The 12,497-nt window shown below is 45.3% G+C and overlaps 2 non-coding genes and 2 pseudogenes across 2 annotated transcripts; 1 reads left to right on the forward strand and 3 right to left on the reverse strand.

Moving 5' to 3' along the window:
• Positions 1-4,212: 4,212 nt before the first annotated feature.
• Positions 4,213-4,285, reverse strand: TRNAR-ACG. The gene has a single exon. It is a non-coding gene; the product is annotated as a tRNA-Arg (tRNA).
• A 2,245-nt stretch (positions 4,286-6,530) lies between these two features.
• On the reverse strand, positions 6,531-7,452 carry LOC108298206 (annotated as a pseudogene).
• A 1,316-nt stretch (positions 7,453-8,768) lies between these two features.
• TRNAS-CGA lies at positions 8,769-8,850 on the reverse strand. The gene has a single exon. It is a non-coding gene; the product is annotated as a tRNA-Ser (tRNA).
• Positions 8,851-12,038: 3,188 nt separating this feature from the next.
• Positions 12,039-12,497, forward strand: part of LOC108298204 — an 18,261-nt pseudogene continuing 17,802 nt past the window's right edge.

Raw genomic sequence — 12,497 nt, forward strand, 5'->3', positions numbered from 1 at the left:
GAGACGGGGTTTCACCGTGTTGACCAGGATGGTCTCGATCTCTTGACCTCGTGATCCACCCGCCTCGGCCTCCCAAAGTGCTGGGATTACAGGCTTGAGCCACCGCGCCCGGCCAAAAATATTATTTATCTTGTTAGAGAAGAGGGTCTCACTCTGTTGCCAGCTGGCCTTCAGTTCCTGGCCTTAATCGATCCTCCCGCCTCAGCCTCCTGAGTAGCTGGGTATGGTAACAGGCTCCGCCACTACACCCAGCTTGGTGTTGTCTTTCTATGATAAAGCTGCCACCACCCAAACAGAACATAACAAAACAATGCGACGAAATCTACACGTTTATATATATATAAAGAATCTTGAGAGTAGAAGGGAATTCCCTGGTTTGGCCAGAGCCGAGTGATAGAAGATTGTGAGTTTCACCCCCGGTAGACGCCCGATTTTTCGCCTTCTACCGCGGAAGTTCCCTGTTGGTGGTAGTTATAAAAAGCGGGCAATAAAAGGAAAGGCACGAATACAGTGCTATTTACACTACCCAGCTAAAAATTAATGGGCCTCATCAAAGAATCGACGTAGAATCACTGGGGGCGAGTCCCAGAAAACTGGGTATGATATTCCCTCTCAGGGATTCTCCTGCGCGCTGAAGTTGGAGTACGGTTTTACCGAGCTCCGAATCTTTACAACCATCGCCCACATCTGCCCCTTTTTTACCTGCTCCCAGCCGGAGAGAAAGTGGATCCAACGAGGTCTACGCGCGTGTAGCGTTCGTTAAGTTCCCAGCACCCGTCACATAGCACATTGTCCATCGTCGATAAACATCGTGTATACCACAAATTCAGGTGTCTTTTGCTGGTGCGTGTTCTTTTCCCGGCGACGCCTTGATTTCCTTTGCAAGCTCCTCTACGATGCCCCAGACGTCGGCGATCACGGTCAGAAACACCTGGAAAAAGCCGTCTGTTTTATCAGACACCGCCCCAGGGAAGCCTCTTCCTTACAACCTCCCCGTCTTGTTGCACGTTTTAAAGTTAGTCTGGGATCCTTTATCAAATTTCGTTTCTTAGTGTCAGTCTGTAGCGGGGAGGCTCGGACGCTCTTCTCGGTGCCATCCTGCGGAGGGACGGAGAGGGAGGCTGAAGCGCGTTCGCAGGCGCCGGGCTGGGCACTACCAAGATCGCGGGACTGAGGGCCTCAGGGAGACACCGATGTCCATTCTCCACATCCGCGCCTTTCTCGATTCAAAGTTTCTCCAGGCGGTGCCGCTTCTTTTTCGTCCAGGACCTATGCTCAGAGAAAAAGTTGGGCAGGAAAGGGTCTGAAGAGTGGAAGCCTGCACCAGGCGGGGGAAAATCAATGAAGAAAATGTCTGGGTAAGCACAGGCACATAGAGAGAGGAAAAAAAAAAGGATGAAAGAAAAAATATATCAGATTTAAAATCTAAATAAAAGTGGTCGGGGGCCGTGGCTCACGCCTGTAAATCCTAACGCTCTGGGAGGCCGAGGCGGGCGGATAACCTGAGGTAAGGAGTTTGAGACCAGCTGGCTAACATAGCGAAACTCGTCCCTACTAAAATACATATATACATACATAAAATAATAAAATAAAATAGGTGGGCGTGGTGGTGTGCACCTGTAATCCCAGCTACCTAGGAGGCTGAGGCAGGAGAATCGCTGGAACCCGGGAGACAGAGACTGCAGCCTACAGAGATTGCGCCACGTCTCAGTTGGAAAACACACAGGAAAATATCTTTCTTCAAAAAAAAAAAAAAAAAAAAAAAAAAAAAAATCTTTCAAAAAAAAAAAAAAAAAAAAAAGCCAAAAGCACAAGCTTCGAGCCAAACAGGACTCGAACATAAAGGTTTCCGAGCGAAAATCAGGCGGGTTATCCATTGCGCCACCAGCCCTTAGACGTAGCAATCTCCAGCCTGGGCGACAGAGCGAGACTCCCAATCAAAAATAAATAAATAAATAAATAAAAATGTGGGTCTTTTCCGGTGACTCACGCCTGCAATCCCGGCACTGTGGGAAGAGGCGGGCGGATCACTTCATTTCAGGAGTTCGAGAACAACTTGGCAAACATGGTGAAACCCTGTTTATACTAAAAATATATGTTTTTTTGAGACGGAGTTTTGCCCCTCTCGGCCGGGCTGGAGAGCAGCGGCGCGATCTCGGTTCACTGCAAACTTTGCCTCCCAGGTTCAAGCGATTCTCCTGCCTCAAACTCCGAAGTAGCTGGGATTACAGACGCCCAGGAGGGGTTTCATCATGTCGGCCAGGCTGGTCTCAAACCCCTGACCTCAAGTGATCCGCCCGCGTCAGCCTCCCAAAGTGCTGGGATTACAGGCCTCAGCCACCGCACCCCTCCTAAAAAGACAAAAATTAGCCGGGCATGGCAGCGCTCGCCTGTAGTCCCAGCTATCTGGGAGGCTGACGCACGCGAGTCGCTTAAACCTGGAGGCGGAGGTTGCAGTGAGTCGAGATTGAGCCACTGCACGGCAGCCTGAGCTACAAGAGATCAGGCCTCAAAAGAAAAAAAAAGTCGGTCGGTCGGTCGGCCGGGCGCCGTGGCTCAAGCCTGTGACCCTAGAACTCTGGGAGGCCGAGTCAGGCGGATCACAAGGTCAGGAGTTTGAGGCCAGTAAGGTGAAATCTCGTCTCTACTAAAAATACAAAAGTTAGCCTGCCGTGATGCCTTGCGCTTGTAGCCCCAGATACTCCGGAGGTTGAAGCAGGAGAACCGCTTGAACCTGGGAGGAAGAGGTTGCAGTGAGCTGAGATGGCGCCATTGCACTCCAGCCTGGGCGACAGAGCCAGACTCCGTCTCAAAATAATAATAATAATAATAATTTTTAAAAGTCGGTCGGTAGTGGTCAATAGTGTTTTTACATGTGGTTTTTAAAAATTAAGATATAATTAATATAAAATTCAAATTTTTAAGTGCACAATTCATTGCTTTTTAGTGTATTCACAGACTTGTGCAATCATCACCATTATCTAATTTTAAACCATTCTCATCACCCCAAATACACTCTATACTCATTCCCCTCTTTCTCCAGCCCCTGACAAATATTAACGCTTTCTATCTTTACAGATTTCCCTATTCTGGACCTTTTATATAAATGTAATTATACAATACGTAGCTTTTCGTGTCTGGCTTCTTTTTCTTCGTGTAATATTCTCAAGGTTCATTCACTTTGTAGCAAGTATTGTAACTTTCTCTTTTATTTATTTATTTATTTCTCTTTCTTTTTTCTTTTATTCTCTTTTCTTTTCTTTCTTGAGACAGTTTTTCTCTATAGCCCAGGCTGGAGTGCAGTGGCACCATCTCAACTCACTGCGACCTCCGCCTCCCGGGTTGAAGCGATTCTCCTGTCTCAGCCTCCGGGGTAGCTGGGATTACAGGAGCTTCACCATGTCTGGCAAATTTTTGTATTTTTAGCAGAGCCATGTTTAGTAGAGCCATGTTTAGTAGCCAACGCGGCTAGGCTGGTTTCGAACTCCGCCCCCCTACCCCCACCCCGCCCCGGCCTCTCAAAGTGTTGGGATTACAGGCGTCAGCCACCGCGCCAGGACTTTATTTCTGTTTGTCGTTGAATATTTGTGTGTGGTTTTGTTTTTGTTGTTGTTGTTTTGGAGTTCTCTTTCCAGAGATCTCTTTCAGCCGAACTCTTTCTCAGTATGTTAAAAAAAAAAACAAAAAAAAGATTTAAGAAATGCAACTTCCAGGCTGGGCGCGGTGGCTCACACCTGTAATCCCAGCACTTTGGGAGGCCTAGGCGGGCGGATCACCTGAGCTCGGGAGTTCGCGACCAGACTGGGCAACACGGTGAAACCCCGTCTTTAGTTAAAAAAATAAAAATAAAAATAAAAAAATTAGCCGGGCGTGGAGGCACGCGCCTGTAGTTCCAGCTACTCACAAGGCTGAAGCAGGAGAATTGCTTGAACCCGGGAGGACGAGGTTGCAATGAGCCGAGATGGCGCCAATGCACTCCAGCCTGGGCGACAGAGCAAGACTCCGAAGAGATTTACAGTCTCAAATTTCAGTTTGATACTTAACGCTAAACAGACTTAAAGGTCAAGATTGTGCTGTGCAGAAGTAAGGTGCAAGGTGAAGAGCCAGATCAGATGAATTTTCTTTCAAAGAACTTTAAGAACCTGTTTCTGTCATCAGTTGGAAAACACACAGGAAAATATTTTTCTTCAAAAAAAAAAAAAAAGTAAGCGTCGAGCCAGCCAGGAGTCGAACCTAGAATCTTCTGATCCGTAGTCAGACGCGTTATCCATTGCGCCACTGGCCCTTTGACAAACGTATTTCAATTATCTATTCTTCATTAGGATCACTAGGAAAATAGTTGATTTGCAGAGCAACCAGGCATACATCTAAAAAGACAGCAAATCCAGAAAGCACGATTTTCTTTGTGGTCAAGTTAAGTTAAATAGGTTTCATCCCCTTAAGGTATTTATATTTACAAAGAAATTTTCTACGTTGGAACATCATGTACGCAATAGTTACCCTCGTTCACGTTTTTTCATTGATGTGCCCGTTTGTTTTCTGTTTTCTTTCTTTTCTTATCTTGTCTTCTTTTTTACTGAGACGGAGTCTCGCTCTGTCACCCAGGCTGGAGTGCAATTGTGAGGTCTCGGCTCGCTGAAACCTCCGCCTTCCGGGTTCAAGCGATTCTCCTGCCTCTCAGACTCTGGAGTAGCTGGGACTACAGGCGTGCCTCACCACCACCAAAAGAAAAAAAGAAACAAACTGGCACGTTAATGAAAAAATGTGAACGACAGTAACTCTACTGCGTACATGATGTTCCAAAGTAGAAAACTTCTTTGTAAATATAACTATCTCAAGAGAATGATACTTATTTAACTTGACCACAAAGAAAATCGTGCTTTCTGGAATTTGCAGTCTTGTTCGATGTATGCCTGTTTGCATTGCAAACCAACTATTTTCTTAGTGATCCTAATAAAGAATGGATAGTCGGCAGTCCTAAGGCCATAGGTTGGTGGTGCAGTGGATAATGCGTCTGATCTTCACTCAGAATACTCCAGGTTCAAATACTGGCTGGCCAGAAGCTTGTGCTTTTGGCTTTTTTTTTTTTTTTTTGAAAAATATTTTCGTGTGCGTTTTCCAACTGATGACGGAAACAGGTTCAAGTCCACCACTCCCGGCTAATTTCTGTAGTTTTCGTAGAGACGGGGTTTCAACATGTTGGCCTGCTGGTCTCTAACTTCTGACCTCAGGCGATCCGCCCGCCACAGCCTGCTGAAGAGCTGGGATTACAAGCATGAGGCACCGCCCCGCTGTTTCTATTGTAATTGTGAAAGCTTCATTAATTTTTGCAGTCCGTTCATCTGTTCATTCATTAAAAATTTTCATTTTTAATATACTTGTGTTGGATATTGATGCTTAGCTTGGAGCAGTAGTCAGAGATCCAAATACTTTAAAATTTTGAAATAATGAAAAATGAAATGAAATAAAATACATTCCTGAGGTATACATCGCATGTTTTCCATCTCATTCTCCAAAGAACCTTAACCAAAGAACCATTACAGAGGAAATAATTTCATACTCTGTGCAACAGAAAAAAACATTAAAAAACATTCACCAGGCTGGGCGCAGTGTTTCCAGCACTTTGGGAGGCTGAGGCGGGTGGATCACCTGAGGCCAGGAGTTCGAGACCAGCCTGGCCAACATGGTGAAACTCTGTCTCTGCTAAAAATACAAAAAATTCGCCGGGCCTAGTGGCACATGCCTGTAATCCCAGGTACTTGGGAGGCTGAGGCAGGAGAATCGCTTGAACCCTGGAGGTGGACATTGCAGTGAGCCTAGATTGTGTCATTGCACTCCAGCCTAGGCAACACGAAAGAGTGAAACTGTGTCAAAAAGAAGGAAGGAAGAAGGAAGAAAGAAGGAAGAAGAAAGAACGGCAGCAGTGGCTCACGCCTGTAATCCCAACATTTTGTGAGGCAGAGGCGGGCGAATCACGAGGTAAGAAGTTCGAGACCAGCCTGGCCAAAATGGCGAAACGCTGTCTCTACTATAAATACAAAAAATTAACTGGGTGTGGTACACCGGCTGTAATCTCAGCTACTCGGGAGGCTGAGTCAGGAAAATCGCTTGAACCCGAGAGGCGGAGGTTCCGTGAGCCGAGATGGCTCCACTGCACTCCAGCCCGGGTGACAGAGTGAGACTCCGTCTCAAAAAGAAAAAAAAAAAAGAAACATCTGTCTTCCCCAAATTAGGTAAAATTGATGCAATAATTCAATAAAGGTAAACATTTTGGCTGGGGACAGTGGCGCAAGCCAGTAATCCCAGCACTTTGGGAGGCCTAGGCAGGAGGATCGCTTGAGCCCAGGAGTTGGAGAACAGCATGGGCAATACAGCGAGACGCAGCGCTTCCCCACATTCACCCCCAGCCCGCCCCCACCCCCCGCTCCCCCCCCAAAAAAAACAGTAAACATTTTCAGAATAAAATTCATTTAGTAACGTAGAAGCTTGGAGTTAATATAATTATAAAATTAAATAACGGTCATCATTAGATAAATTGGCTAAATATTATTTAAGGACTCAATGTAGGTGAAACAGGCCCGTGAAAATGCAAGCGTATTTATAAACGGGGTGGTTCTTTCTGAAAGTTAGAAGCTCGGTAGTTTTGGGTCCCAGTGCAGTCACAGTGCACAGGGCCTTTATCCCGACTCCTCCCTTGTAGACTTGGCCAAGTTGTGGATCCTCCTTTTGCCTCAATTTTCTCATTTCTATTCAGTTTTTTTTCTTTTTTGACAGGAAGTAGGATTTATTGGTGAGTACTAAGAGGGGGCAGCACAGTGGAAGCCCTCATGAGTGCAAGGCCCGTCCCTGTCCAGAGGGCCACGACTGGGGTTGTACTTGACCCCACAGCCATCTGACTTGAGCCGCTTCTCACCACCACGTCTTCACATTCATCCGCATTGAACTTGGTGAAGCCCCCTCTTCTTTGAGATGTGGATCTTTTGGCGGCCAAGGAACTTGAACTTGGCTCTGCGCAGGGCCTCAGTCACATGCTCCTTGTTCTGCAGCTTCGCGCAATGGATATGATCACTTGGCCAATGTGAACCCTGGCTCTTTCCAGAGGCACCTCGCATACCTGTTTGGAGCCTGTCAGCTGCAGCTCAGGACAACATCTCGTGGATGCGGATGGCGTGGAAGGGGTGGAGCCGCACTGTGATTTGAAAGCCATCTTTGCCACAACTTGTTACCATGTACTTATTTGCACAAATTCGGGCAGCCTCCAGGGCTTCAGAGGAGAGCTGCTCATATTCACCTGACACATGTGGCCACGGAGAGGAAACTCGTCCACTTTTGTCTTCCTACGCCCCAGGTCAAATATGCGATTCTTTGCATCCGGGACGCTCAGCAGAAGCAAGACTTTGGGTACGGCTTGTTTTCACAATACCGGTAACAGCAAGCGGGCCGGTGGCCCATGGCGACATCACGATCTTAAGTGGCGCACCGAAAGGAAAGAGCTCTATACACTGTTTTTAAGAGAGCCAGACACACACATGCTTTGGTTTTGAGATGGAGCCTCCCTCCATCGCCCAGGCAGGAGCGCAATTGCACGATCTCGGCTCACTGCAGCCTCCACCTCCTGGGTTCAAGTGATTCTTCTGCCTCAGTGTCCCGAATAGATGGAACTACAGGCTTGTGCCACCAAGCCCGACTGATTTTTTGTATTTTTAGTAGAGACGGCGTTTCACCAGGTTGGCCAGGCTGGTCTTGAATTCCTTACCTCATGATCCACCTGCCTCGGCCTCCCAAAAAGTAATGCTGAGATTACAGGAATGAGCCACCACGTGGCCGGGAATTTTATTTTAATTTAATTAATCAATTTTTCAGTGTTTAAGGAATTTTTATTAAAGCAAGAATTTTACAATCCAAATTACGTTTCCTTGCTCAGTTTTCAGTTGTTACTTAAAACAGAACTGACATTTTGAGCTATTCGAAGGCAAAGAAATACAAAAGTAAAGGAATGCCTGAAAATTCTTTCTCCCAGGGTCTACAAAACATTAATTTGTTCTTATATTTTACTATTTTTATGTGTTTTGTTTGTTTGTTTTTAAATCAGTAAGTAATCTGGGACTAGCATTATGTTTGCTAGACCTGGCATTCGCTCGGTACATAAGGTTCAAAGTTTCCTTTCCTTTTAAAATTTATTTTATATTTTGCAATTTTTTCATAGTATTTAAGTTTTTCGATGTTTAGATATTTTTCTTTGGTGAAGTGCAAGTTTCTTTTTGCGGTTCCTGATCAATTTTAAACAGCTGGAACACAGGTGGCATTGTTAACGGCTTTCTGGGCAGCCTCTAGCTTGGTGCGCTTGTGCTACAGCCAGAGCTTCATCATCCTAGTAGTGACTCTGGAGACTCAAGCATATAAAGAAGTTCTGAATTATCCATGGGAGTTTTATTTTTAAAGCAAAATTTCCTCTTTGCTATTGAGATCTGTCGCTGCTTTCCCATTTAACAATCTCAAAACAAAGCAAGCAACTATTGTGAAAGCCCAAGAAGCCCCAGACTTCCTGTGGACCCTGAGGAGTAGGTTGATCGTGGATGGAAGCACTGCCCAGAGCTCAGGGTTTCACTGAGACTCAGCTGGGAGGAGCAGAACACAGTCCTTAAGGAGAGGTGGATGGTTTAACAGAACTCGAGATAGGACATGGCCCATTTCTCAGCTTGTATGTGAAAGATGAAAGGCTGAGAGTCACAGCGGTTTGTGTTTCAGAAAAAAAACATACCAATAAGCGCTGTGAGCAGGATTTGAACCTGCGCGGGGAGACCCCATTGGATTTCGAGTCCAACGCCTTAACCACTCGGCCATCACAGCCTGATAAGATGCTGCTATTTATGCATTTAAAAACACATACCCATAGGGCCCTGAATGCTGCAATTCTCACTGCGAGCCACTCTTGTTTATTTGTATGTTCACAGAGCAATACACAGAGATCACTCACCAAGCCCTCTCAATAGATCTCTCCACTCAGTTCTTTCCAGCCTCAACCAACTTGATCCTATCCCTCCAGGCCCAAGGCTGCTAAATCTCACCCTTTTGGGAAGAGGCAATATTCCAGCATTACAAGAACACTTATTATTTTTTTTTCTACAGTCTTCATGCATTGTCTGGCTTTGCTTTGTAGTTGTGGCTAGGGATGAAGCAAGAATTTGTGTAAAAAAAATCTATATATTTTTAGCCTGGCTGTGGTGGCAGGCACCTGTAGTCCCAGCTACTCAGGAAGCTGAGGCAGGAGGATAGCTTGAACCCGAATGACAGAGGTTGCGGTTAGCCGAGATCACACCACTGCACTCTGGCCTGGGTGACAGAGCAAGACGCCATCTTAAAAAAAAAAAAAAAAAAGCTCAGGGTAGTCGTGTATGCCTGTAATCCCAGCACTTTGGGAAGCTGATGTGGGTGGATCTCAAGGTCAGGAGTTCGGGATCAGCCTGGCCAGCATGGTGAAGCCCCGTCTCTACTAAACATAGAAAAAATTAACCGGGCATGGTGGCTGGTGCTTGTAGTCTCAGCTACTCTGGAGGCTGAGGCAGGGGAATCGCTTGAATCTGGGAGGTGGAGGTTGCAGTGAGCTGAGATAGCACCATTGCACTCTAGCCTGGGCAACAGAGCGAGACTCCGTCTCAAATAAAAGAAAAAAAAAATCTATATATTTTACTAGAGTGCTCTCTGTTCTTTTACATCTAACACATTTTTATTTCACAGTAAATCCCAAATGTTTGCAGAACAACAAATCTATTACATTCATATTATTAATTTAGATATTATAAACACAGAGAACAAGGAACACAGAGATGCTTTGCTCCTCTTTTAGTGGATGTCTTTTCTGCGATGAAGTCACAACTCTTTGGTGGAGGAAGGTGGTAGAAACTTCTTGGCCTTCCCTGACCCTCTCCTTTGGCTGTCATAAACTTTGGGAATTACCCAATGCTCTTACAGGCAAAAATGGCTGAATTTTCCCTCCAAATTGACTGTGTGGGTTGTGGAATTATACTGTAATTTGAATTCAAGTCTCATTGAGGTTTTTTTTTTTATACGAAAGGACACTGATAAGGAAGGTGTAATACTCTGAGAATCAGAAATTTGGTTGGATTTTGACAAATATAAGAACTACACATTCCTAAATACCCTGACTTTCCAGTGACAATAGAAAAACCAGGTACACTGCTCACAGTTCTACTCTCTGGGAAGATTTTATTTTTTGGACTGTACTCTAAAGGCATCCCAGCGTGGGGCTGTGGGGCTGCAGTCGTCTACTTTCAAGTGCTGCCTGGATATTGTACAGAACATCTATAAACCATTTTTGAGTTTATTTCTTCTTCAGTCAACTGGTCATTTAGAACTCTTATGAGGCAATAGATGTAGATGTATACACAGACACACACACACACACAAATAAAGAGAAGGCAATGCAGAGGCCATGAACATCTGTGCAACTTCCTCATGCAATGAGTTTGTGCCTTTAGGACCTGCTCAAGCTTGATCTAAGGCTCTTCGCTTAACAGATGCTTATTAAATCACGGTAAGGGAGACTTTATTCAGGACCATCATGGTAGGTAATAGAGTCCACAAAGGACTCTTGCAGTGGGGAAGAGACTGGGCTCAGCTCTGAATACTGCATGGACAAGTAGGACTTTATAGCCTAGGATCAGGGTGGTAGGTGGTCAGTGGATGGAAAATTACTAAGAAGAAGCATCAGGATAACGGGATTCTGGCTAAACAGACCTAACAGGATTCTTGAAGACAGGCCAGGACCATCAGACCAGGCAGATGGTGGAGAGTGAGGAACCTGATCACATATCGAGGGGGAGCAGATATCAAGGGTAGGGGATTCTTGCTAAACTGACTTATTAGGGTTCTTGCTACAACTGATTTTACTAGGAAGAGCACAGATAAGACAAGGAGACAGTTCAGGAACCTGACTAAAGTTTGGCCAAACAAATAATCTTTGTCAACCTCCACAATTGTGTGAACCTATGTCTTAAATCTCTTTCTGTATATATATACCTCCTATTGGTTCTGTGTCTCTGGAGAACCCTGACTAACCCTTTGTTTTTTTAAAGGAGCTCTTCAAGAGATCATAAGTATCACCCAATGCAATTTCAACTGCAGCATTCCAATCTAAGTGGTTTAAAAAGTAATTTTGGCCGGGTGCCTTGAGTCACGCCCGTAATCCCAGCACTTTGAGAGGTGGAGGTGGATGGATCATCTAAGGTCAAGAGTTTGAGACCAGCCTCGCCAACATGGTGAAGATCCCCATCTCTACTGAAAATATAAAAAATTAGCCGGGCATGGTGGCACATGCCTGTAATCCCAGCTACTCAGGAGGCTGAGGGAGGAGAATCGCTTGAACCTGGGGGGCAGAGGTTGCAGTGAGCCGAGATCATGCCGATACACTCTAGCCTGGGTGACAGAGCGAGACTGTCTCAAAAATAAATAAATAGACAAATAAAAATGTTTTAGGCCATGCACAGTTGCTCGTGCCTGTAATCCCAGCACTTTGGGAGGCCGAGGCAGGCAGATCATGAGGTCAGGAGATCGAGACCATCCGAGGACATGGTGAAACTCCGTCTCTACTAAAAATACAGAAAATTAGCCTGGCATGGTGGCAGGTGCCTGTAGTCCCAGCTATTTGGGAGGCTGAGGTTGCAGTGAGCCGAGATTGTGCCACTGCACTCCAGCCTAGGTGACAGAGCAAAAATCTGCCTCAAAAGAAAAAAAAAAATTTTAAGTACTTTGAACTTAAAATAAAAAGCCATAAGGGTCTGTGTGTTTCCACTAGTTTTGATCTTGTTAATTTCTGGACTGTATAAATGAATAAGAGAAAATCCCCCACAGTCTTCTGACAAATAACTGTCTTCAGAAATGACTCACAAAAGGAGTACATCAGCCTTAAGGACCAATAAAATATGAAAGAAAAAACTGCTTAAAATGTAATCTTTTGTTTCAGAAATGTGTTGCCAAAAAATTGGAAAACTGGGCAAATGTAAAATTCATTTGAAAATATGTCTTCAAGGCTCGGTGAGATGGCTCACACCTATCTGAGCAGTTTGGAAGTTGAGGCCCACAGATCTTTGGGCTCAGGAGTTGACACCAGTCTGGGCAACACGGCAAAAACCCCATCTTTCACACTTTGGGTGGCCAAGGCAGGTGGATCACGAGGTCAAGAGATCGAGACCATCCTGGTCAACATGGTGAAACCCCTTCTCTACTAAAAAAAAATACAAAAATTAGGTGCGCATGGTGGTGCACGCCTGTAGTCCCAGCTACTCTGGAGGCTGAAGCAGGAGAATTGCTTGAACCCAGGAGGCGGAGGTTGCGGTGAGCCAAGATCGTGCCATTGCACTCCAGTCTAGGTAACAAGCTAAACTCCATCTCAAAAACAAAACAAAACAAAACAAAAAAACCCATCTCTACAAAAAATTAGCAGAGTATGGTGGAGCGCCCCTGTAGTCCCAGCTACT

Source organism: Cebus imitator, unplaced genomic scaffold (genome assembly GCF_001604975.1).
Source record: "Cebus imitator isolate Cc_AM_T3 unplaced genomic scaffold, Cebus_imitator-1.0 Scaffold918, whole genome shotgun sequence".
Lineage (NCBI taxonomy): Eukaryota > Metazoa > Chordata > Mammalia > Primates > Cebidae > Cebus > Cebus imitator.